The sequence below is a fragment of the Hemitrygon akajei genome, chromosome 1 (assembly GCF_048418815.1).
Source record: "Hemitrygon akajei chromosome 1, sHemAka1.3, whole genome shotgun sequence".
Taxonomy (NCBI): domain Eukaryota; kingdom Metazoa; phylum Chordata; class Chondrichthyes; order Myliobatiformes; family Dasyatidae; genus Hemitrygon; species Hemitrygon akajei.
This window is the reverse complement of record NC_133124.1, coordinates 25,541,360-25,564,150: the sequence shown is the minus strand read 5'-3', so window position 1 is coordinate 25,564,150 and position 22,791 is coordinate 25,541,360. Positions and strand designations below refer to the sequence as shown.

Below are 22,791 nucleotides of genomic sequence, written 5' to 3'. Positions count from 1 at the left end.
GCCCCCGTTATTATTTCTCTGGCCTCATTTTCTAGTGGTCCTATGTCCACTCTCACCTCTTTTCCAAAACATACTTGAAAAAACTTTTACTATGCACTTTGATATTGTTTGCTAGCTTGCTTTCGTATTTCATCTTTTCCCTCCTAATGATTCTTTTGGTTGCTTTCTTTAGGTTTATAAAAGCTTCCCAATCCTCTGCCTCACCGCCAATTTTTGCTCTGTTATATGCCCTCTCTTTTACATTAGCTTTGTCAGCCATGGCCGTACTATTTTGCCATTTGAGTATTTCTTTGTTTTGGAATACATCTATTCTGCACCTTCCTCATTTTTCCCAGAAACTCACCCCATTGCTGCTCTGCTGTCATCCTCGCCAGCATCTCCTTCCAATTTACTTAGGCCAACTTCTCTTTCATACCACTGTAATTTCATTTACTCCACTAAAATAATGCTACGTCAGACTTTACTTTCTCCTTAATAAATTTCAAGTTGAACTCAATCATATTGTGATCACTGCATCCTAAGGGTTCTCATACTTATATTCCCTAATCACCTCCGGTTCATTACGTGACACCCAATACCTGATTCCCTATTTAGGAACAGATAACTGTTGAGAGCCCAGTAAACTACAATCAAGGGAACAGAAACATATTAATGATACTGGTTCGAAATGAGAAATGAACATAATAGGAAGCTGAAGGTTTTTGACGAGCAACATTACAGATTTCTGGATCATTGAATTCTATAATTTCAAATGAAAAATGTTTCCTGCCTTTGCCATACACACCTCAAACATCTGTTCACTTCAAGCAAATTAATCTATTAACAGCTCCTCCAGACTTAACATTACTTCATTTATTATCAAAGTACATGTACGTCACTATATAGAATCCTGAGGTTCATTTTCTTGCAGGCATATTGATGCACCATCAATAACTCTCCGAGACATGAGACGAGATATAGGCTTTTATTGGCTGGAAGAAAGAACAAGCAGCAATTGACCACCACACTACATCCTGGAGACTGAGGCCGGGGCGGTGTCCCCAATCACCTTTATACCGGGGTCCGTGGGAGGAGCCACAGGAGCAGTCAGCGGGGGGGGGGGGGCACATCCAGACAGGTATATGTAGTTCACTACACATACACAGTATATCCAAGAAACATTATAGAATCAATGAAAGACTGCCTTTGGGAGGACAAAACCAGCGTGAAAAAGAGTTCAAGTACAAGTTAAAAGCAAAAAAATATTGAGAACATCAGATGAAGAGTCCTTGAAAGTGAAATCTTCGGTTGTGGCAACAGTTCAGTGATGGAGCAAGAGAAGTTGAGTGAAGTTATCCCCACTCGTCCAAGAGCCTGATGGCTGAGAGGTAATAACTGTTCCTGAATCTGGTGATGTTTGTCCTGAGGCTCCTGTACCTTCTTCCAAATGGCAGCAGTGAGAAAAGAGCACAGACTGACTGATGGGCAACCTGGATGATGCTTTCCTGCGACGGCGCTCCGTGTAGGTATGCCTAACGTTGGGGAGGGCTTTGCTGGGCCATATCCACTACTTTGTGTCGGATTTTCTGTTCAAGGGTGCTGGTGTTACCAATCTATTTACCACCCTTTTTATCCTGCTATTGCTTCATTTATCTGCCTTCCCTTTTCCTCTCCCAACCTATACCTCTCCTCTTCTCTACAATTTAAAGCTCATTCTAGACCATAACCATAAAACAATGGAGAATTAGTCCACTCGGCCCATCGAGTATACTCCTCCATTTGATCATGGCTGATTTATTATCCCTCCCAACCCCATTTCCTGCCTTTCCCCCATAACCTTTGACACCCTTACTAATCAAGAACCTATTAAAGTCTGCTTTAAATACTGTACCCAATGACTTGACCTCCACAGGTCACCCTTGATTTCTAGATTTTTTGACTGAAAAATAATTTAATTGAGCATTAATATTACCTGACCCGGTGAGTAATTTCTCTACATCCCCATTTTATATTTTCAGTTTTTTTCTTTTGCTCTTGATCTACACTCAGTGGCCACAATGTACTGTACACCTGCTCACTAATACAAATATCTAGTCAGCCAATCATTTGACAGCAACTCAATGCATAAAAGCATGCAGACATGGTCAAGAGGTTCAGTTGTTGTTCAGACCAAACGTCAGAACGGGGGAGGAATGTGATCCAAGTGACTTTGACTGTGGATTGATTGCTGGTGCCAGACAGGTTGGTTTCCACATCTCAGAAACTGCTGATCTCCTGGGATTTTCACACACAACAGTCTCAGGTTTTTACAGAGAATGGTGTAAAAAACAAAAACAAAAATCAAGTGTGTGGCAGTTCTGTGGGTGAAAAGGCCTTGGGAGACGTCAGAGGAGAATGGGCAGAGTTTCAAGCTGACAGTAACTCAAATTAACAACAGTGGTGTGCAGAAGAGCATCCCTGAATGCCCAACATGTTGGATCGTGAAGAGGATGGGCCACAGCAGCAAAGGACCATGTTGAGTTCCACTCCGCACCCAATGAACTGACCACTGAATGTATATCAAGGGTATTCTATGCATAGAATGACAATGTTGATATCACAGTAGATAAAGATCCCTCAGCCATATTCAAGGCAAGAAGTGTTTTGTTGACCATGGCATCACCATCTCTCAGTTAATCTACTTCATTGGCTGTTTACGGGATATTCTGCGGTGTAAAATGACTTGTGGGCAAAGCATTAGGCACAATTTCATAGTAGTTTTAAATAGATCCTTCTCATCTTAGCTGAAATGTCTCAACAGAAATAAGACATCTGTGTTATTTGCAGCCCTGCCTATTGCACCAACTTGTCAGCTGACATATGCAGACAAAATTCTTAGAGTCATAGGAAAGTATAGAACAGAAACAGGCCCTTTGGCCCATCTAGTCCATGCCAAACCATTTAAACTGCCTACCCCCATTGGCCATATTATCACTTTGTATGTTTTAACCCATTAGAAATTATTTATAATCAATGTGAAAAGATGTCAATAGCTTTGACTGTTCATCTGAAAGGATTTTGACAATAAAATACAAAATAATTATTAAATGATTAATAGCATACTATTTCAATAGCTGTGCGCACCTTGCTTACTCACTGCAAATTAATATAGAAAGAGAATTCTTTCCAGAAGTTATAACTAATTCTGTTTTCAAAATCAGCAGAGTAACTGAGTATATTGTAATCCTACACACAAGCATTACAATATTATTTCAGTTGAAGTTCACATCCAGCGTCTATTTATGCTCCTATTAACAGTACGACATCACTAAAATGCAGTCTTCCCTCTTAAACAGCTACACCTTCTCATTCACCCTGTGGCTTTAAACAGGGCTCGAAGAAATACTCTGATAATTCATCATCTCTGGCTTAAATACTACCTGATGTTGCCGCTGGTAAGTTCAATCAACAGCTGAACCGACAGCATTGGGCTGGACAAGAGTGGATGCAATAAATATGATCTCCTCACATGACCCTTCTTACACTTGATGAATTTTGAAAAGATTTTATGGATACAGCGTCAACAATTTAAGATAATTTGCACGTTGTCAGAATTGCTCATCCTATCAGTCACTTGCCATCATGACTTATTGGGAATTTGATGTAGCCAACCTCACTTTTGATTTGCAGGCATAAATGAACAATGGACACCAGGGCATTTTGTCTCCCCTCCTTCCCTCTTTTTCAATTGCCATTCCAGATCCCCTCCTATCCCTTCTCTTCACCAGCCCATCACTTCCCTCAGTGTTCCTCTTCCTTCCCTTTCGCTGTCCTCTCCTATCAGATTCCTCCTTCTTCAGTCCTTTCCCTCATCCATCTATCAGCTCCCAGCTTCCCAGTTAGCTCCCCCTTCCCAACCACCCACCTTCCTCCTCGCCTGGTTTTACCTATCACTTACAAAAAATGCTGGAGGAACTCAGCAGGCCAGGCAGCATCTATGGAAAAAAGTACAATCGACCGTTTGGGCTGAGACCCTTCAGCAGGACCAGGGGAAAAAAGATGAGGAGCAGAGTTAAAAGGTGGGGGGTGGGGGGGAGAAACACCAGGTGATAGGTGAAACTGGGAGGGGGAGGGTTAAAGTAAAGAGTTGGGAAGTTGATTGGTGAAAGAGATACAGGGCTGGAGGAGCGGGAATCTAATAGGAGAAGACAGAAGGCCATGGAAGAAAGAAAGGGGGAGGAGCACCAGAGGGAGGTGATGAGCGGGCAAGGAGATAAGGTGAGAGGGGAAAAAGAGTATAGGGAATTGTGAAGGGGGGGCATTACCAGAAGTTTGAGCAATCGATGTTCATGCCATCGGGTTGGAGGCTACCCAGACGGAATATAAGGTGTTGGTCCTCCAACCTGAGTGTGGCCTCATTGTGACAGTGGAGGAGGCCATGGATGGATATATTGGAATGGGAATGGGACATGTAATTAAAATGGGAGAATCCAATTTTTCTGGCGGACGGAGCGTAGGTGCCCCAACAGACGAGGCAAACACTGTGTCCAGTGCTCCCGGTGTGGCTTCCTGTATATTGGTGAGACCTGAAGATTGGGTGACCTCTTTTCTGCGCACCTACTCACTCCAATCAACTTCCCAGCTCTTTGCTTCACCCCTCCCCAACCTAGTTTCACCTATCGCTTTGTGTTTCTCCCCCCCCACCAGCTTTCAACTCCACTCATCTTTTTTTCTCTAGTCCTGCTGAAGGGCGTCAACCCAAAATGTCGACTGTACTCTTTTCCATAGCTGCTGCCTGGCCTGCCGAGTTCCTCCAGCACTTTGTGTGTGTTGCTCTTATTTCCAGCATCTGCAGATTTTCTCGTGTTTGTGACTGGCTCACCTATCACCTGCCAGCCCGTACTCCTGCCCCTCTCCCTTCCTTTCCGGACTGGGTGTAGGATCTCGGCCTATTACATCCACTGTTTATTCCTCTCCATACCTGCCGAGTTCCCCTGGCATTCTGTGTGTTGCTCTAGATTTGCAGCACCTGCAAAATCTCTTGTGCATTTGATCTCTAACCCAGTACAATGTACAAACCCCATTTCCAGAAAAGTTGGGATATTTTCCAAAATGCAATAAAAACAAAAATCTGTGATATGTTAATTCACGTGAACCTTTATTGAACTGACAAAAGTACAAAGAAAAGATTTTCAATAGTTTTACTGAACAACTTAATTGTATTTTGTAAATATACACAAATTTAGAATTTAACCCTTAACCCATGACCTCTAGTTCTTGTCTTACCCAACTTCAGTGGAAAAAGCCTGCTCGCATTTACCCTATCTATACCCTTCACAATTTTGTATAACTCTATCAAATCTTCTCTCAGCCTTCTATACTCCAAGAAATAAAGTCCTAACGTACTCAATCTTTCCTTCCAACTCGGGTCCTCCAGACCTGGCAGTATCCTTGTAAATTTTCTCTCTATTCTTTCAAACTTGTTTACAACTTTACTGTGACTATGTGACCAAAACTGCACACAGTATTCCAAATTAGGCTTCACCAATGTCTTATACAACTTCAAAGTCCCAGAGTCTTCCTCGACCTTCCCAACTCCCACCCCCCACCAATCACATTTTTCATTTTGAACCACTTTCCTGGTCACTTGCCACATTATCACTACCACTGGGTTTAAGCAGAAATTATCAGGGATTTCATGGGCTCCATCTGGGGCCTAAAATGACAAGAGTTCTCCATAGTGCATGGTTACACAAGCTTGCTATTCTTTTGATGTTGCATCTGTGGCCCAAAATTTATATGATATGTTGGGCACATCCATAATTATAAAATATATTTAAAGCCATCATTCTGAATTTTCAGCCAGAGCAAATGATAAAACTCTAACATGGAAAATAGGTGGAATTGCAGAAATCTGAAATTCTCATTAAATAAAATTAAATATTAAATAAAGCTGAGTACACAAATTGTAAAAAAAAACCCAAATTTTCAAATATCATGCAACACAAAAATGTCAGTAACTTTAAAAATGCCTAAAAATAATACCAAATTTAAAGTTCAGAAACTCTTAAATTCAAACTACATCACCACCAACTTCTTTCACTTCCAGTTTCACCTTTCACAAGACTCTAGGCTGGGATATCAATAATCTTACATTTCATGCAAGAGCAATTTGACTCAAGAGTCACACTGGCCCCAATTTGCAACTATAGATAATAGACAATAAGTGCAGAAGTAGACCATTTGGCCCTTCGAGCCTGCACCGCCATTCTGAGATCATGGCTGATCATCTACTATCAATACCCGGGGTCTGCCTTGTCCCCATATCCCTTGATTCCCCTATCCATAAGATACCTATCTAGCTTCTTCTTGAAAGCATCCAGAGAATTGGCCTCCACTGCCTTCTGAGGCAGTGCATTCCACACCCCCACAACTCTCTGGGAGAAGAAGTTTTTCCTTAACTCTGTCCTAAATGACCTACCCCTTATTCTTAAACCATGCCCTCTGGTACTGGACTCTCCCAGCATCTGGAACATATTTCCTGCCTCTATCTTGTCCAATCCCTTAATAATCTTATATGTTGCAATCAGATCCCCTCTCAATCTCCTTAATTCCAGCGTGTACAAGCCCAGTCTCTCTAACCTCTCTGTGTAAGACAGTCCGGACATCCCAGGAATTAACCTTGTGAATCTATGCTGCACTTCCTCTACAGCCAGGATGTCCTTCCTTAACCCTGGAGACCAAAACTGTACACAATACTCCAGGTGTGGTCTCACCAGGGCCCTGTACAAATGCAAAAGGATTTCCTTGCTCTTGTATTCAATTCCCTTTGTAATAAAGGCCAACATTCCATTAGCCTTCTTCACTGCCTGCTGCACTTGCTCATTCACCTTCACTGACTGATGAACAAGGACTCCTAGATCTCTTTGTATTTCTCCCTTACCGAACTCTACACCGTTCAGATAATAATCTGCCTTCCTGTTCTTACTCCCAGTGGATAACCTCACACTTATTCACATTAAACATCATCTGCCAAGTATCTGCCCACTCACCCAGCCTATCCAAGTCACCCTGAATTCTCCTAACATCCTCATCACATGTCACACTGCCACCCAGCTTAGTATCATCAGCAAACTTGCTGATGTTATTCTCAATGCCTTCATCTAAATCGCTGATGTAAATCATAAACAGCTGTGGTCCCAATACCGAGCCCTGTGGCACCCCACTAGTCACCACCTGCCATTCCGAGAAACACCCATTCACCGCTACCCTTTGCTTTCTATCTGCCAACCAGTTTTCTATCCATGTCAATATCTTCCCCCCAATGCCATGAGCTCTGATTTTACCCACCAATCTCCTATGTGGGACCTTATCAAATGCCTTCTGAAAATCGAGGTACACTACACTACATAACCCAATGCTCTGCAGAACTTCTATACATCTCATGAGCAGCAACTGTTGTTGGCTTTTTAAAAATCTTGTAATGATCAGGTTTATCACTCACATGTCATGAAATTTGTTTTGCTTTGCAGCAAGCAGTACAGTGCAGCACTAGATTATTATTGTACTGTGCAAAAGTCTTAGGTTCCTGAGCTTTTGCACTGTACTGTATTAAGGAAATTTAATTCAGACACTCACTTTGGTACTTGTTATAGAGCAGTATCATGTTCCAACATGTTCAGAGAATTAATTCATTATAATTTTCAAAGCCACTTTCCTTACCGTTTCAACATAAAACCTGGCAAAGTTTTAAGGGACTCCTCCATTTGGAGTTTAGACCACTATATATAAACTACTACTTTTACATATAATTATAGAAGAGGTCCTGGGTCCATGCCACAAATCATGGTTCTAAAAAATGTTGAAAATGTGTACAGTAAGATAACAATATGACCCAACTACAGGACATCATTCTTTTCCTAGCCAAATGAGCTTCTTGTTTTACAAAGCTTGTAAATTTGTTAATCAATGCAAATCAATATAAAGCAAAATAACAAACCCTGGCCAGAGTTTTCTACATTTTGCAAATTTCAAGCTATACTTCAGAGTTTATCAAACATGGAAGGAATTCTGCTACAGAAACCTTGGGACAATTCTGTTTACTATCCTTTGGGTGTGTAATTAAAAAGAAAAGGGCCCATTTTAATGAACCAGTCTAACGTGCACAAGTTGGAGCTCACGGTTTTCCCCTTTCGATCTCCCCGGGTTTCGTCGGATCATGGCCCCACTCCAGGTTGTGTCCTGGAACCTCTTCTCTCCGGCAACTTCCCTTTCATCTCCCACTGAACCAAAGACCCAGCTGACACTGGTGTCAGGCATACAACATGGAAACACACTCCTTTCATTGTACTGCTCACATTCGTTATCTCTAACCACAACCCAAACATTGCTTCTACAGAAAAACCATTACATTAGCAGTGAACAAGGTGTTACCGGTGTTCCATGAAAATTGAAGATAATTGAATAAAGATGATGCTTTCAAAAAATGCATCTAATCACCAACCACCGCATTTTTTTATACCTTTCTTCTCTACCACTTTATTGAGATATACAATGAAGCTTATCAAACACAACTTAACTTTAATAGATTAGATTAAGGGCTTTCCCTGATCAGTTACGGTAACACACACAACATGCCAGAGGAACTCAGCAGGTCAGGCAGCATCGATGAAAATGAATAAACAGTCAATGTTTTCAGCCGAAGACTGGAACGGAAGGGGGAAGGTGCCAGAATAAAAGGGTGGGAGGAGAGGAAGGAGGACAAACTAGAAGGTGATAGGTTGAGCCAGGTTGGTGAGAAAGGTAAAGGGCTGGAGAAGATGGAATTTGATAAGAGAGGAGATTGGACCATGGGGGAAAGGGAAGGAGGAGGGCCACCAGGGGGAGGTGATAGGCAGGTAAGGAGAAATAGTAAAAGTCCAGGGTGGGCAATGGAAGAAAAAGGGAAAGGGGGATGGGTAAAAGAAAAAAAATACCAGAAATGGATGTTCATGCCATCAGCAGCCACCGTCAGCGGTAGTTGTTCAAGGAGCTACACGTGAAAAAATAAAGCAGATCATTTGGCTTGTTGTACCTACTTCGCCATCCAGTAACATCATGGCTTATATTTTACCTCAAAGTTTCTTTCATGTATTAACCTCATATCAAGCCAGTAACCACTCCCCTATACCCACATCCTTTGTTTTTCTTCATTGTTGTGGCCATTTCACCCTTCTCTTCTCCTCCCTCAACTTGCCTATCACATTCCCCTTTATCACATGGTCTTCCGTCCTTTCCTATCAAATTTCTTCTTCAGCCTTTACTTCTTCCACCCATCAGCTCCTAGTTTCTCACATCATTCCTCCTCTCCCATCCCCTCATGTCCCTGCTTGTGCTCCTCTCCCTCCTCCAACCTTCCTGTTCTGGCTTCTGCCCTTTCAAGTCCTGATGAAGGATTTCAGGACGGTTCGTTTCCCTCCATAAACGCTGCCTGACTGCTGAGTTCCTCTAGTACTGTGTGACAATTAACTTTATGAATCTCCAATGCCACAATATTCTTTTTCCAATAAAGGGATCAAAATTGTGGCCAGTGATCCACGTGGTGAACAACAGTTCAGAGTGCAAAAGTTGTACTGATATATCAACTCCTGCCTGGGGAGTTACATGGATCCACTTCAGTTTGCCTCCCATCACAAAAGCTCAACAGCAGGTTGCATTTCATTGGCTTTTTGCTCAACCCTGCACACCTGGACAATGAAGATATATACATCAGAATGCTCTTCATTGACTACAGCTCTGCATTCAACACTATCATCCATTCAAATTAATCTCCAAGATCTAGGCCTCAATACATGCCTGTGCAACTGGATCCTCTATTTCCTCACTTGCAAGCCCCAGTCAGTCTGGACTGGCAACAACAGCTCCTCCACAATCACCATCAGCACTGGTGAACTGAAAGGCTGTGTGCTTAGACCACTGATTTACTAGTTTTACACTTATGACTGTGAGACTAAGTATAGCTCCAATGCCATATTTAAGTTAGCTGAAAACACCACTGCTGATGGCCAAATCAAAGGTGGTGATGAATCAGCATACAGGAGGGAGACTGAAAATCTGGCTGGAGTGGTGGCACAACAACAACTTCTCACTCAATGTCGGCAAGACCAAGGAACCGATAGTTGGAGGAAACCAAAGGTTTATGAGTCAGTGGTGGAGATGGTCAGTAACTTTAAATTCTTTGGCACTATCATATCAAAGGATCTGTCCTGGGACTAACACATAAATGTCATTACAAAGGCGGCATATCAGAGCCTCTACTTTATTACAAGTTTGTGAAGATTCAGCATGTCATCTAAAACTTCGACAAACTTCTATAGCTGCATGGTGAAGAGTACACGGACTGGTTGCATCGCAGCCTGGTATGGAAACACCAATGTCTTTGAACAGGATTGCCTACAAAAAGTAGTGGATACAGCCCAGTCCATCACAGGGAAAGCCCTTCCCAACAACGAGCACATATACAAGGGGCGAAGTCGCAGGAAAGCAGAATCTATCGAGGACCCCCTCCAACAAGGCCATGTTCTCTTTTCACTCCAGCCATCATGGAGGCACAGCAACCTCAGATCCCACACCACCAGAAAAAATATTACCCTTCAAACATCAGGCTCTTTACCAGAGAGTATAATTTCACTCACCCCTATACTGAACAGATTTCACAATCTATAGACTCACTTTCAAGGACTCCACACTACACGTTCTCAATATTTCTGAATTTTTTTTTTGTCTTTGCACCTTTTGTTGTTTTCTGCACATTGGCTGTTTGTCTGTCTTTGTGTACAGTTTTTCAGTGATGCTATTGTGTTTCTTTGTATTTACTGTGGATGCGTACAGTATAACACCAATATTTTAATTTTTAATGGAATATGAGCAGGGATTCCATCAATAGGTACATTTAATGTCAGAGAAAGGTATACAATATACATTCTGAAGGAGTGCCCCAAAGAATAAATGACAGTTAAAATATTAGAACCCCAAAGCCCCCCCACCCCCAAAACCAGCGAAACAAAAAGCATTGGTGTCCTCTACCGAGCACTCAGCAAAGTGTCAATAAAAACACTTGTAGTACCCCCAAAGACTACTCGTTCACCAGGTAATTAATTAATATTCCCTCTCCCTCTCTCGAAAAATATGGAGTAACACTCACCAAATGCTGGAAGAACTCAGCAGGTCAGGCAGCAGTTATGGAGAGGAATAAAGAGCCGATGTTTCCGGCAGAGACCCTGCATCAGGGTTGGTGCGTGTTACTTTGGATTTCCATCATCTGCGGAATCTCGTGTTTATGTAAAACATGGAATTCTTGTTAAAAAAAAAGAACAGAATATCATTAGATGAAAAGTATGATAATGTATATCTAACATTGATTCCATGAAGAAATTGTTACTTTACCAATCTCAGTGAATTTTAATAGATTAATGGTACGCTATTAGTGGTACATGCAAATTATTTACTTTTTTGAACACCTTCAATAAACCACTTCAAATTAGACTGATGAAATACTCCACAGAATACAGAATGGAGGGATTTGTTGGAGAATTAATTGCTGGCAGGCTTTAGGATAGAAAAGTGTGCAAAGCAAAATAGGCAAAAGTTCATGATAGGTAGCTGTCCTTCACAAGGATCAGTTCTGGGACATCTGCTGCTCTTAATAGCCGATTAATAACAGAGTCTTAAAAAACACACATTTTCTAGATGAATAGAATTGCAAAGTAGTTAGATTATCCTCAATCAATATCAGACCTAAGTTAGAAATCATTTGGTGTACTCCAGATCACTCTTGTCATTGCACCCAATGAGAGATGTATTAAGGCACTCGAATGAAGAATAGATTTAGAAGGATTACACAAGAAATGCAATGGTATACATGCACCGTACAGAACAAACAGACTTGGCTTCTTTACTCAGAAAGTGGATTGTCCAATCGAGGTCTTTAAAATTATGGAAGATTTTGATTCAGCCGTTGTAGAGAAAATTGTGGCAAAGAAAGTCACAGAATTCAAAACAGAATACCCTCCAGAAGAGGAGAGAGAGTGAAATGGAAATGAACAATATAGATACATTTAAAGGGAGACAGGATAACTATATAGAGTGAGAAGGGAATTGACAGCTCACTATTAGATGTATACAAGGATTATGCAGGAAAGGCCAAACGGTCAGCTATTGTGTTATACGTAATGCAAATCCGAACTTTAACATCTGAAATGTGATCATTTTGAATGTTACTCTATCTATAGAACAATGAAATCGATTTTCATTGATTCAGGTATAAACTATACATATTTTACAACTTCATGAAAAGCAAGAGTGGGATTAACCAAACACAGTCATATCTCACAACACAGCAAACTAACAAACAGCCACTATGGGTTTTGTGGTATCGGTCAAGGAATAAACATTGGCCAAAGAGAACTTCCTTGTTCTCCAGTGTGACTCCTGTGATTTATAGCATAAATGAGAGGATAGGATATTAGCATGTCATCTGAAGTAAATGCACAGTACAGTATTGCACAAAAGCCTTGGGCATATATACACATACAGATGCCTAGGGTGCCCAAGACTTTTTGCACAGTACTGTATTTGTCAATGTGGGAAAGAGTGAGTTTGTAAATTTGGCGAGAGCAAAAGATGTTTGGAATGGCAAGGGTGGAGTGCTGTGGGACAGGTGGCAGAAAAGGTGTGCCAAGGTGGGGGGGGGGGGGGGTTATGGGGGAGTGGTGCAGGTGCAGACACATCCAGCCCTGAGACACCAGGTGTATCCAGAGATAACTGCCACGTGACAGATGCACTGCCACCTGGCTGGTTGGAGGATACACCACACGCCAATCAACATTTGGTCCCTCCCAACTAATCAATGCACACCTAAATTATTGGTCACCTTAATTGGATTATCTCACCCAGCCCCATGCTATAAAAGGTGAGACTTGTCCCTGGCTCGCTCTCTTACAGACCACCTCATTGAAGGTAAGTGCATTGATTTATGTTTGGGAAGGTCTATCGTTTGTCCTGGTAAGGGAGCCGCAGCTATCCAAGGTCAAGGGAGATAGCTGTCGTAGTGCTTTTCCCTTGTTCTTTGTATGTGTAACCGTACCGTCCCCACACCGCTTCCTGTGTATTGTAGTTGCTTGTGTTGACCCGACTTCCCCTTGTAAATAAATTCCTTATTATTAAAACTGTGTGTGTCCAGGCCTCTACTGTTGAGACTCAAAGAACCAGTTATTTTCCATCACAACACCAGGCAAGGTCATTTGATTCCAAACAATTAGTTTGTTGATCATCACAGAATGTCTCTCTGGTGCTTCCCACTCCCTCCACTCTCCCTTCCCCATTTTCCAACCATGATTTCCCTCCCCCTTCCCACTCTCAGTCCACAACAGAGACCCAAATCAAAGTCACGCTCATCATCACTCACATACATCACAAAATTAGGTTTATTTTTGCTTTAGCTTATATACATGTGCCCAAGACTTTTGCACAGTGCTGTACATTTTCCCCATGACAGTCATAATTATGTTTCTAAACTCCTGCACAGATGAGATATTTTCATGGAACAACTCCTGGTGACTAAGTGGAAGTCACGAATGCTACTGCCTTGCTCATGCAAATGAGACTGGTGGCGGCTACCGCATACAGTTAGTCTTCGGGATGCGTGGGGGGAAAATACATGCAAGTGGATATCAAGTTATGTAAAATAGATGCAAACTTATTTTCCAGGAAGATAAAATAGTAATTGGAAATACACAAGCCAGTTGATTAACGTGGGGAGAACAGATACTTTGGATGGTTGCTTTTTACAAGAGGGACTGAAATAGCAAAATGTGGAAAGAACAGTTAAATAGAAACAGAAAAAGCTGGAAATACTTAAATTGCCAGACCACATCCGTGAGGAGAATAAATTTAGGGCCTCAAAAAATTGGTTCTGTCAACTGCTATGCAGTTGAAGGTCTGTTCAGCCTGGAGCACAGTTAACAAAAAATAAAACATGTATATTCCCAGGCATCATCATTAAATTTTTATCCTTCCAAAAAACATATCAGGAGCCACTTCCATAGGCAGAACTATTTGAGGAGAGAGCGTGACACGAGTTGCTGTTCATCATAACAGCGCTCACTGTGATTGGCACCTCCTGCAACCTTAAATTCTGCAACGCATAGGCAACTGAACTACTTTGCCAGCGACGATCAAAGACGTGATCACCCTCACCATCCTCTTTCCAGGATCATTTGATGCTCCTGCAAATACCTAATACTATGTCTCAATTTGCATTAGGGTGTCACCCAAGCTCCAGATTCCAAAGGAAGAATTGACTTCGTCTGCCTTTCCTTCAGCCAGCAACAGCAAAATGAGCATGCAAGTTAATCACTGCAGAGCGAAGGCATTCACAGACAGCACATAATTATTACTCCCTCCACAGGCTTCGTGGACAAACTGTCAGAAGCATCTAATCCCAGAGGATCTCCATAGCCTCTTGGAGAAAAGACCTTTCATCCATTAAGTAATGGGCTTTGCGGATACTTTGAGCCTTCAGGGGTTTTCTCCATTACTGAGGCATTCGTTCTCAATGCAACAGAATTGCCTGCATAACTGCAAAATTTGACACCAGATTAATGCAACAGCATGTGCTGAAATCAGGCTTTATCCAAGAGAAATCCCAGCAGCTCTGTTCTAGGAACCTCAGAACTTATTTCACACAGAATTCTTTTTGGGTGGTAGCAAAAAAAGTGGAAGAGGAATTTCTGGGCCAACGTTTCAAGCCAAACACCCTTCATTAGAACTTGGAGAAGCTAAAGCAGAATAAGTGCTAAGATGACGTGGAAACCAAAGGAGAGGCAACAGTGAAGAAGGTAGAGATTGAATAATGTAATTCTTGCTGACTATGCGGGGTTCCACATAGCTCAACTTCCTTGTTCTTTTCTGCTGTGTATAAATGAACTACAGTGTAGTTCATGACAAAGCAGTATGCAAAACAGTGCGTTTTTAAAAAATGAAACTGCAGGAAGATATCAACTGACAGGTCAGTAGACAGAAAACTGACAAGTGGAATTCAGCTTGAAAAAACTGTACAACTACTGCATTTTGGAAGCATAGAAAGCTATCAAGAAGTGCATGAAAGCTATCAAGAAGTGTACAAAGATCAGAGGGGTCTTTAAGTCTGTAATTATACATCTCGGAAGAACAGCAAGTTTGTTAAATCAGTAATACATCCTTGATGTCAGAGTTGAGGCAAAGAAATTAAGAACTAAAAATGTACGAGATATATTTTGCGTTAATTGATATAATTCATTGAGAGAAAGAAATCACCCAACTTTTCTCGTGGAAAAGGAGGAAACGCATGTGAAACAGTATTGGAGTTAGAAATGTTCTAAGCATTTAAAAATAGTAGTCAAGAAGAGTACTTGAGTTGCCAAGGACATGATAGGTCAAATGGCCTCTTTAGGTCACAAATTTCTCTGAGCCTCAATATTAAATTTCATGTTCCCAAGTTATACATCCAACTATCTGCTGATGCAAAGGCACTCAAACAGCTCTAACCAGCATTTTCACATCTCTAGCTAAATATATTTTTAGATTAATGGGGCGTCTTCCTCTTTGAAGTTGTTACCTTACCACAATTAAAAACTTGACCAAATATGCAATAAATATATTTGGATTACATCTATTTTATATCCTTACCTCTTGGATTAAAAAAAAAAGATCACTCCTTGTTAGATATCTCTGTAGAGATATCCAGATGGAACATTTGCCATGAGAATTACCCTGAACTGTATATAAGTGAATCCCCAGAGCACATAAACCACAGGAACTTGTGGTTAACACTGAAATAGTTGCAAACATGCATATTACTATTTATAGAAACATTTACTGCAAGGGCATCAATACTACAAAAATCTTAGTTGAAATATTTCAGGATGTGTTTTGGATATTTCTACTAAAATTGCAGTGTTTCTGTTCCATTTATGCAATAGCATCAAGAAATTAGACCCTTTATATTTTGCACCCATGAATTCTGCTAGATCAGAGGACAATTGTGATTGCATTTCAAAACAAATTCATCTTGCCTGGCTTTTAAATGGACTCCAACTTGTTATCTTGCAGTGTTGAGTAAAGGTGAATTTCCCTACCTCTTAAGGCATCGATCAGTAGGTTTAATTCTCCAAATGAAAATCTGCTTCCACACATTGCTGTGCAAGTAAATGCTGGTGGTGAGATTTTCAAAGGCTAGTTTATCAGCACAAGCCTTACCATTCTCTTTGTTTCAATCAGTTATGAATGCTGAGTTTTAAAAATCAAAACACACGATTAATACTTATTCAACATGTTTATGTTCTGTATTTTTGAGACATATATATATACACACACAAACACACACATTATTTATATAAAGTCTGTGACATCTGTGATATATTCATTCAGATCCACTGATAAGTCTCAGTAACAGAATGTGTAACAATATCAAAGAAACCCACAGATACTACAAAAGTGTGTGAATTTTGCACATTATTCAAACTAAATTTCAAATACACACTTTCAATATAATGTGAGGATAATGCAGCATTCCTTCTCTTCCATCCCTTCTGCAACAATTTGGGAATTCTGTCTGTCACAATTGTTTTTAAACAATAAGGCACTTTAGAGAACATACCAATTCAAATCATTCATTTTATTTAAATGAAAACGATTTACTTTGGATGGACTCAAATATAAAAATAATACAAATAAATTTCCGTTCAAAATGTGATTTCTGTAAGGAACTGCTTGCAGAATTCTGATTTTTTTTTAAGATCCAAGTATGAGAAACATGGGCGGTGTGGCTCAAGAAGCCAGAAAGGCCTATTCCACGTTGTATGTCAATAAATAAAAGAAAGAGAGACCACCATAAGACATAGGTGCAGAATTAGGCCATTTGGCCCATTGAGTTTGCTCTGCCATCCCATCTTGTCTGATTAATTATCTACCTGACTCGCATTCTCTCGTAAATTTTGATGCCATAACTAATCAAGAACTTATCAACATCCACTTTAAATATACTCAATGACTTGGCCTCCACAGCCATCTGTAGCAATGAGTTCAACAGATTCACCACCCTGACTAAAGAAATTTCCTCCTCATCTCTTTTCGAAATGGACGTTCACTAGATTGAAGCTATGCCCTGTGGTTCTAAACTCCTCCACATCCACTCTATCCAGACCTTTCAATATTTGATAGGTTTCAATGACATCCATTTCTCAATCTTCAAAAATTCCAGCAAGTACAAACCCAGAACCATCAAACACTCCTCATATCCCTTTTATTCCCAGAATCATTCTGGTGAACCACCTCTGGACCCTCTCCAATGCCAGCACAGCTTTTCGTAAATAAAGGGCCCAAAACTGCTCACAATACTCCAATTGCAGTCTGACCAATGCTTTACAAAGCCTCAGCAATACAACCTTACTTTTGTATTCCAGTCCTCTTGAAATGAATGCCAACATTGTATTTGCCTTCTTTACTGACTCAACTGCAAGTTAACCTTTAGGGAATCCTACACAAGGACCCAAGTCCCTTAACATCTCTGACTTCTGAATTTTCTCCCCATTTAAAAAATAGTTTCTACCTTTATTCCTTCTACCAAACTGCATTACCATACACTTTCCTTTGCTATACTCCATTTGCCACTTCTTTGCCCATTCTCCTAATCCAAGTCCTTTTTCAGACTCTCTACTTCTTCAACGTTACCTGCCCCTCCAATTATCTTAAAGTCTGCAAACTTGGCCACGAAGCCGTCAATTCCATCATCCAAATCGCTGACATATAACATGAAAAAAAAGGCCCCAACATGAACCTTTCAGAACAGTCACCAGCAGTCAACTTGAAAAGGCCCACTTTATTCCCACTCTTTACCTCCTGCCAGTCAGCTAATCTTCTACACATGCTAGTATCTTTCCTGTAATACCGTGGGTCTTATCTTGTTAAGCAGCCACATGTGTGGCACTTTGACAAAGGCCTTCTGAAAATCCAGTAAACAAATTCCTCCTAGTCGTCTTTGTCTATCCTGCCTCTTGTATCTTCAAAGAATTTAAAGAGATTTGTCAGGCAATATTTCCCCTTAAGGAAACCATGCTGACTTCAGCATTTTTACCATGTGCCTCCAGAAACTCATCCTTAGTAATGGACTTCAACATCTTCCCAACTACTGAAGTCAGGCTAACTGGCCTATAACTTCCTTTCTTCTACTTTGCTCCCTTCTTAAAAAGTGGAATGACATTTCCAATTTTCCAGTCCCCTGGAACCATTCCAGAATCTAGTGAATCTTGAAAGGTTACTAATTCCTTCACAATGTCTTCAGCCACCTCTTTCAGAACCCTAGAGTGTAGTCCATCTGGTCCGGGTCACTTATCTACCTTCTGACCTTTCAGTTTCTTAAGCACTTTCTCCTTAGTTATAGCAAATACACTCATTTCTGTCCCCAGTACTCTCAAATTTCTGGCATACTGCTAGTATCTTCCGCAGTGAAGAGTGATGCAAAAGATTTAAGCTCATCTCTCATTACTACCAATCCACCATCATCTTCCAGTGGTCCAATTTCCACTCTGGCCTTTCTTTTGCTCTTTATATATTTGAAAACAAAACGTTTGGCATTGTCTCCTTATGGTTTTCTAGTTGCCTTCTGCTGGTTTTTAAAAGCTTCCCAATCCTCTAACTTCCCATTAACTTTTGCTATATTTTATACCCTCTCTTTACCTTTTATGTTGTCTTTGACTTGCCTTTTCAGCCACAATTGCCTCCATCTCCCTTTAGAATACCTTCATCTTTGGGATGTATCCCTCCTGTACCTTCTGAATTGCTCCCAGAAATTCCAGCCATTGCTGCTCTGCTGTCACCCATGCTAGTGTACCCTTCCAATCAAATCTCTCATGCCTCTGTAATTCCCTTCATACCACTGTAATATTGATACATCTGATTTTAGCTTCTCCCTCCCAAACAGCTGGGTGAATTCTATCATAATAATCAGTATTTACTAAGAGTCCCTTTCCCTTAAGGTCCCTAAACAAATCTGGTTCATTGCATCACACCCAAACCAGAACTGCCTTTTGCCTAGTGGGCTCAGTCATAAGCTGTTCTAAAAAACATCTCGTAGGCTTTCTACAAATTCCCTCTCATGGGATCCAGCAACAACCTAACTTCCCCAATTTACCTGCATGTTGAAGTCCCCCATGACCATCATTACACTGCACATTTGACATGCCTTTCTATCGCCATTGTAATTTGTATCCCACAGCTTGGCTACTGTTCAAAGACCTGTATATAACTCCCTTCAAGGTCTTTTTACACCGACAGCTTCTAAACTCTACCCACAAGGATTCTAAATCTTCTGATCCTATGTCACTATACACTAGAATTCTGCAGCACAGTACAGGTCCTTTGGCCCTCCATATTGTGCTGACCAAACAAGTCTTATGAGGCAATGTTAGCACAGCTGGGACTTCTCTCTTTTGAGCGTAAAAGGATGAGAGGGGACTTGATAGAGATCTACAAGATTATAAGAAGTATAGATAGAGTGGATAGTCAGTACCTGTTTCCCAAAACACGAATAGCAAACACCAGAGGGCATATGTACAAAGTTAAGGGAGGGAAGTTTAGGGGAGACATCAGGGGTAAGTTGTTGTTTTTAATATAAACACAGCAGGTTTTGGGTGCCTGGAATGATTGCCAGGGATGGTGGTGGAGGCTAGAACATTAGGGGTATTTAAGAGCCTCTTGGACAGGCACATGGATGAAAGAAAAATAGAGGGTTATGGGGTAGAGTAGGTTTAATACTTTTAAAAAAAAAAAAAAAAAGGAATATATGGGTCACTGCTTTCCAAAGATGTGAATTCACTTTTTACCAACAGAGACACCCTCTGTCTACCCACCTGTCCTTTTGATAGAATGTCCATCCTTGGATATTAAGCACCCACTATGATCTTCTCTCAGTCACATCTCACTAATGCCCAAAACTTCATACCTGCCAATCTCTAACAGTTTCAAGATTGTCCACCTTATTCCAATATACTGCATGCATTCAAACAGGACAACTTCAGTCCTGTATTCACTCTTTTCAATTTTGCCCCCATGTAACACTTCAACTCATCCTTCTATTTGCAATTCTACCCTGTCAGTCTGCTCTTCCTTGGTCTCTCTAAATACTGTATCTACTTGTATACCAACTGCCCCATCCTCAGCACTGTCACTCCAGTTCCCATCCCCCCTGCCAAATTAGTTTAAACCCACCCTAACAGCTCCATCAAATCTACACACAAGGATATTGGACCCCTCAGGTTCAGTTGTAACCAATTCTTTTTATACAAGTCGTACCTTCCTAGAAGAGATTCTAATTATTCTGAAGTCTCAAAATCTGTCTCCTGCACAAATTCTTCAGCCATGTGTTTATCTGCCAAATTACTCTTCTCTTACCCTCACTGGCCTAAGGCACAGGCAGCAGTCCAGAGATACCTACCCTGAAAATCCTGCTTTTCAGCTTTCTACCCAACTGCCTGTATTCTCGCTATAGGACCTCCTCCATTTCTGATCCATGTCATTGGTACCAATCTGTACCATGACTTCCGGCTGTTCACATTCCCCCCTTTATAATGCTGTGGACCAGATCCAAGACATTCCCCAACCTGGCACCTGGGAGGCCCAATACCATCCAAACATCTTTATCACATCCACAGAGTCTCCTGTCTGCTCTTCTAACTATGGAATCTCCTATCACTACCTGACTCAGTGCCATAGATCTGCTCACTGTGGCTTCTCCATGGTAGGTAGTCACCCCTATCCTCCCACCATTATCCAAAGCTGTAAACTTACTAAAGGGGAACAGCCACAGGGGGTAATCTGGTAGCCTATTCCTTTCCCCTCTCCTGACAATCATCCTGGTACCTGCCGCTTGCAACTTAGGGGTTAATACCTTCCTGCAGCTCTCTTCACCTCAGTCTCCCATAGGACCCAAAGTTCAAGCTGCAGCTCCAGTTCCTTAACACAGTATCTGAGGAGTTGCTGCTCGATACACCATGCAGATGGAGTTATCAGGGACACTGGAGTTCCCGCATCTCACACGAAGAACACATTAACAACTTTGGACCCATTCTCAGCACACTACTTACATACTAATAGACAAAGAGAGAGGAGAAAAAAAACTTACTTAGATCCTCTGGCTGCTCTTGCCAAACCCAGCCTGCTCCTCTTGCACCTCCCTTGGCTCAAATAAAACTCAGCCCTGATGAGACTTGCAGCTTTCAACTGGCTCCCACCCTGCAAGATGTCACTCTCTTACTCACTACTTTAAACAATGACTCATTCTTGATGAGACTTGCAGCTTTCAAATGACTCCTGACCTGCAAGATACTGTTCTCTACTTTGCTACTTCAGACAAGTTTCATATAAGAAATGATGCAAAAGATAATAATATTCATTACTAAGGTTACCAAAATGCTATTTCAAACTATATGTAGCACTTCAGATTAAAATTAACCACACACCTAGAAGAGCTTATTCAATTTTTCACATTTACATGACATCTGGCCTCAACCCCAAACACATGTAGCTAGGCTTTATTTCCCCACCTGTATATTTTAAATTTCTTTCTCAACTCACCTCCAATTCAAAAATATGGGTTACAGTACACATCATTCTCTACGCTCATTGAAAAAATGATTCCAAACATTTCTTACAATGCATCAGCACCTTTCTTAAGGCAGTACACCTGAGAAACTTCTGAGAGAGTGCTAAGCAAAACCCAGACCATCAGTGGCAGGACCCTCAGCTGTGTACCTTTTGCACAAAGCCTTTGTAGTGGCTGTACCCAGATTCAGCATCTCTCTCAGCATGTCAGCAGATGACAGCATTTATAGGTGGATATCTCCTTTCACAGGAAGACAGTTCAACAAGTTTAAGACAGATCAAAGTATGCCTTTCACCACGTTGATGATCTTCATTGGCAACAGCCCATACATCATAGAATGAACTTCAGTAAGGACCAATGCAGTCCTTTCCTTTGGCAAACACATAGTCCACAAGGAGGTGGATAACGGTCTCATTTGTACTGAAGCTGAAGTCAGTGGTATGGTGGAAGTGAAGCTGCGACTATGCACAAGGATATGATGAAAAGAGTTCCTACTTATAGCCAGGTAAGGTTTAGTGCTTGTTTGTGAACTCTGCTGATAAGACATTTTGCCAAATGACTGATAGTTAACTCAGGAATCCATTCTCTCCGTCACATCAGTTTCCTCCATGACCTTTCAAAGCTGGTGTTCCTCCTTTTCAGCACCTCAGAGTATACAACAGGGGTTCCTAAAGGGGTTTAATGTCATTGGTCCATGGCATAATGAAGGTTGGGAACCCCTGGTATACACCGTCATTTTTTTGGTTTCACAAATTCAATTCATACTAGTTAGTCAAAGCTACAAAACCCATGTCATATCTCAGACCAAACCCTAACCTTCTAGCAGTCCTCCTACCCTTCTACATACAATTGTGAAAAGATGTTGGGTGGGGGGGGTGGGAAGAGAAGAGAACTAGGTAACCAATGCAAGGAGGTGTCACCATGAATATTCCTTTACAAAACAAAGCACAGTGTGCAAATTTAGAAGGCAGAAACTAAAGCCAGACTAGAAAACCAGCAGGCCAACTACCGAGTGTCAACAAGTCTTTCACCCATCAAACAGGTTGAAATATGCTCTCCATTTGCCCAGAAGCAAACTATCTCAGCAAAACTACTTCAGGTCATTAGAGAAGCTCACTTGATTGGCACCCAATCTTGACCTTAAATTTTCGCTTGCC

General features: G+C 41.2%; 1 protein-coding gene across 3 annotated transcripts in view; it reads right to left on the bottom strand.

Annotated features, from left to right (window-relative positions):
- The window catches only part of pag1 (phosphoprotein membrane anchor with glycosphingolipid microdomains 1), a 151,990-nt gene that overhangs the window by 112,715 nt on the left and 16,484 nt on the right, over positions 1-22,791 (bottom strand). For 2 of the 3 annotated variants that reach the window (XM_073039784.1, XM_073039776.1), the window contains exon 2: positions 11,141-11,292. The gene's annotated coding sequence lies outside the window, so the exon portion shown is untranslated. Of the gene's footprint in view, positions 1-8,933; positions 8,990-11,140; positions 11,293-22,791 lie in introns of all 3 variants that reach the window. The other variant, XM_073039794.1, reaches the window with a different exon arrangement.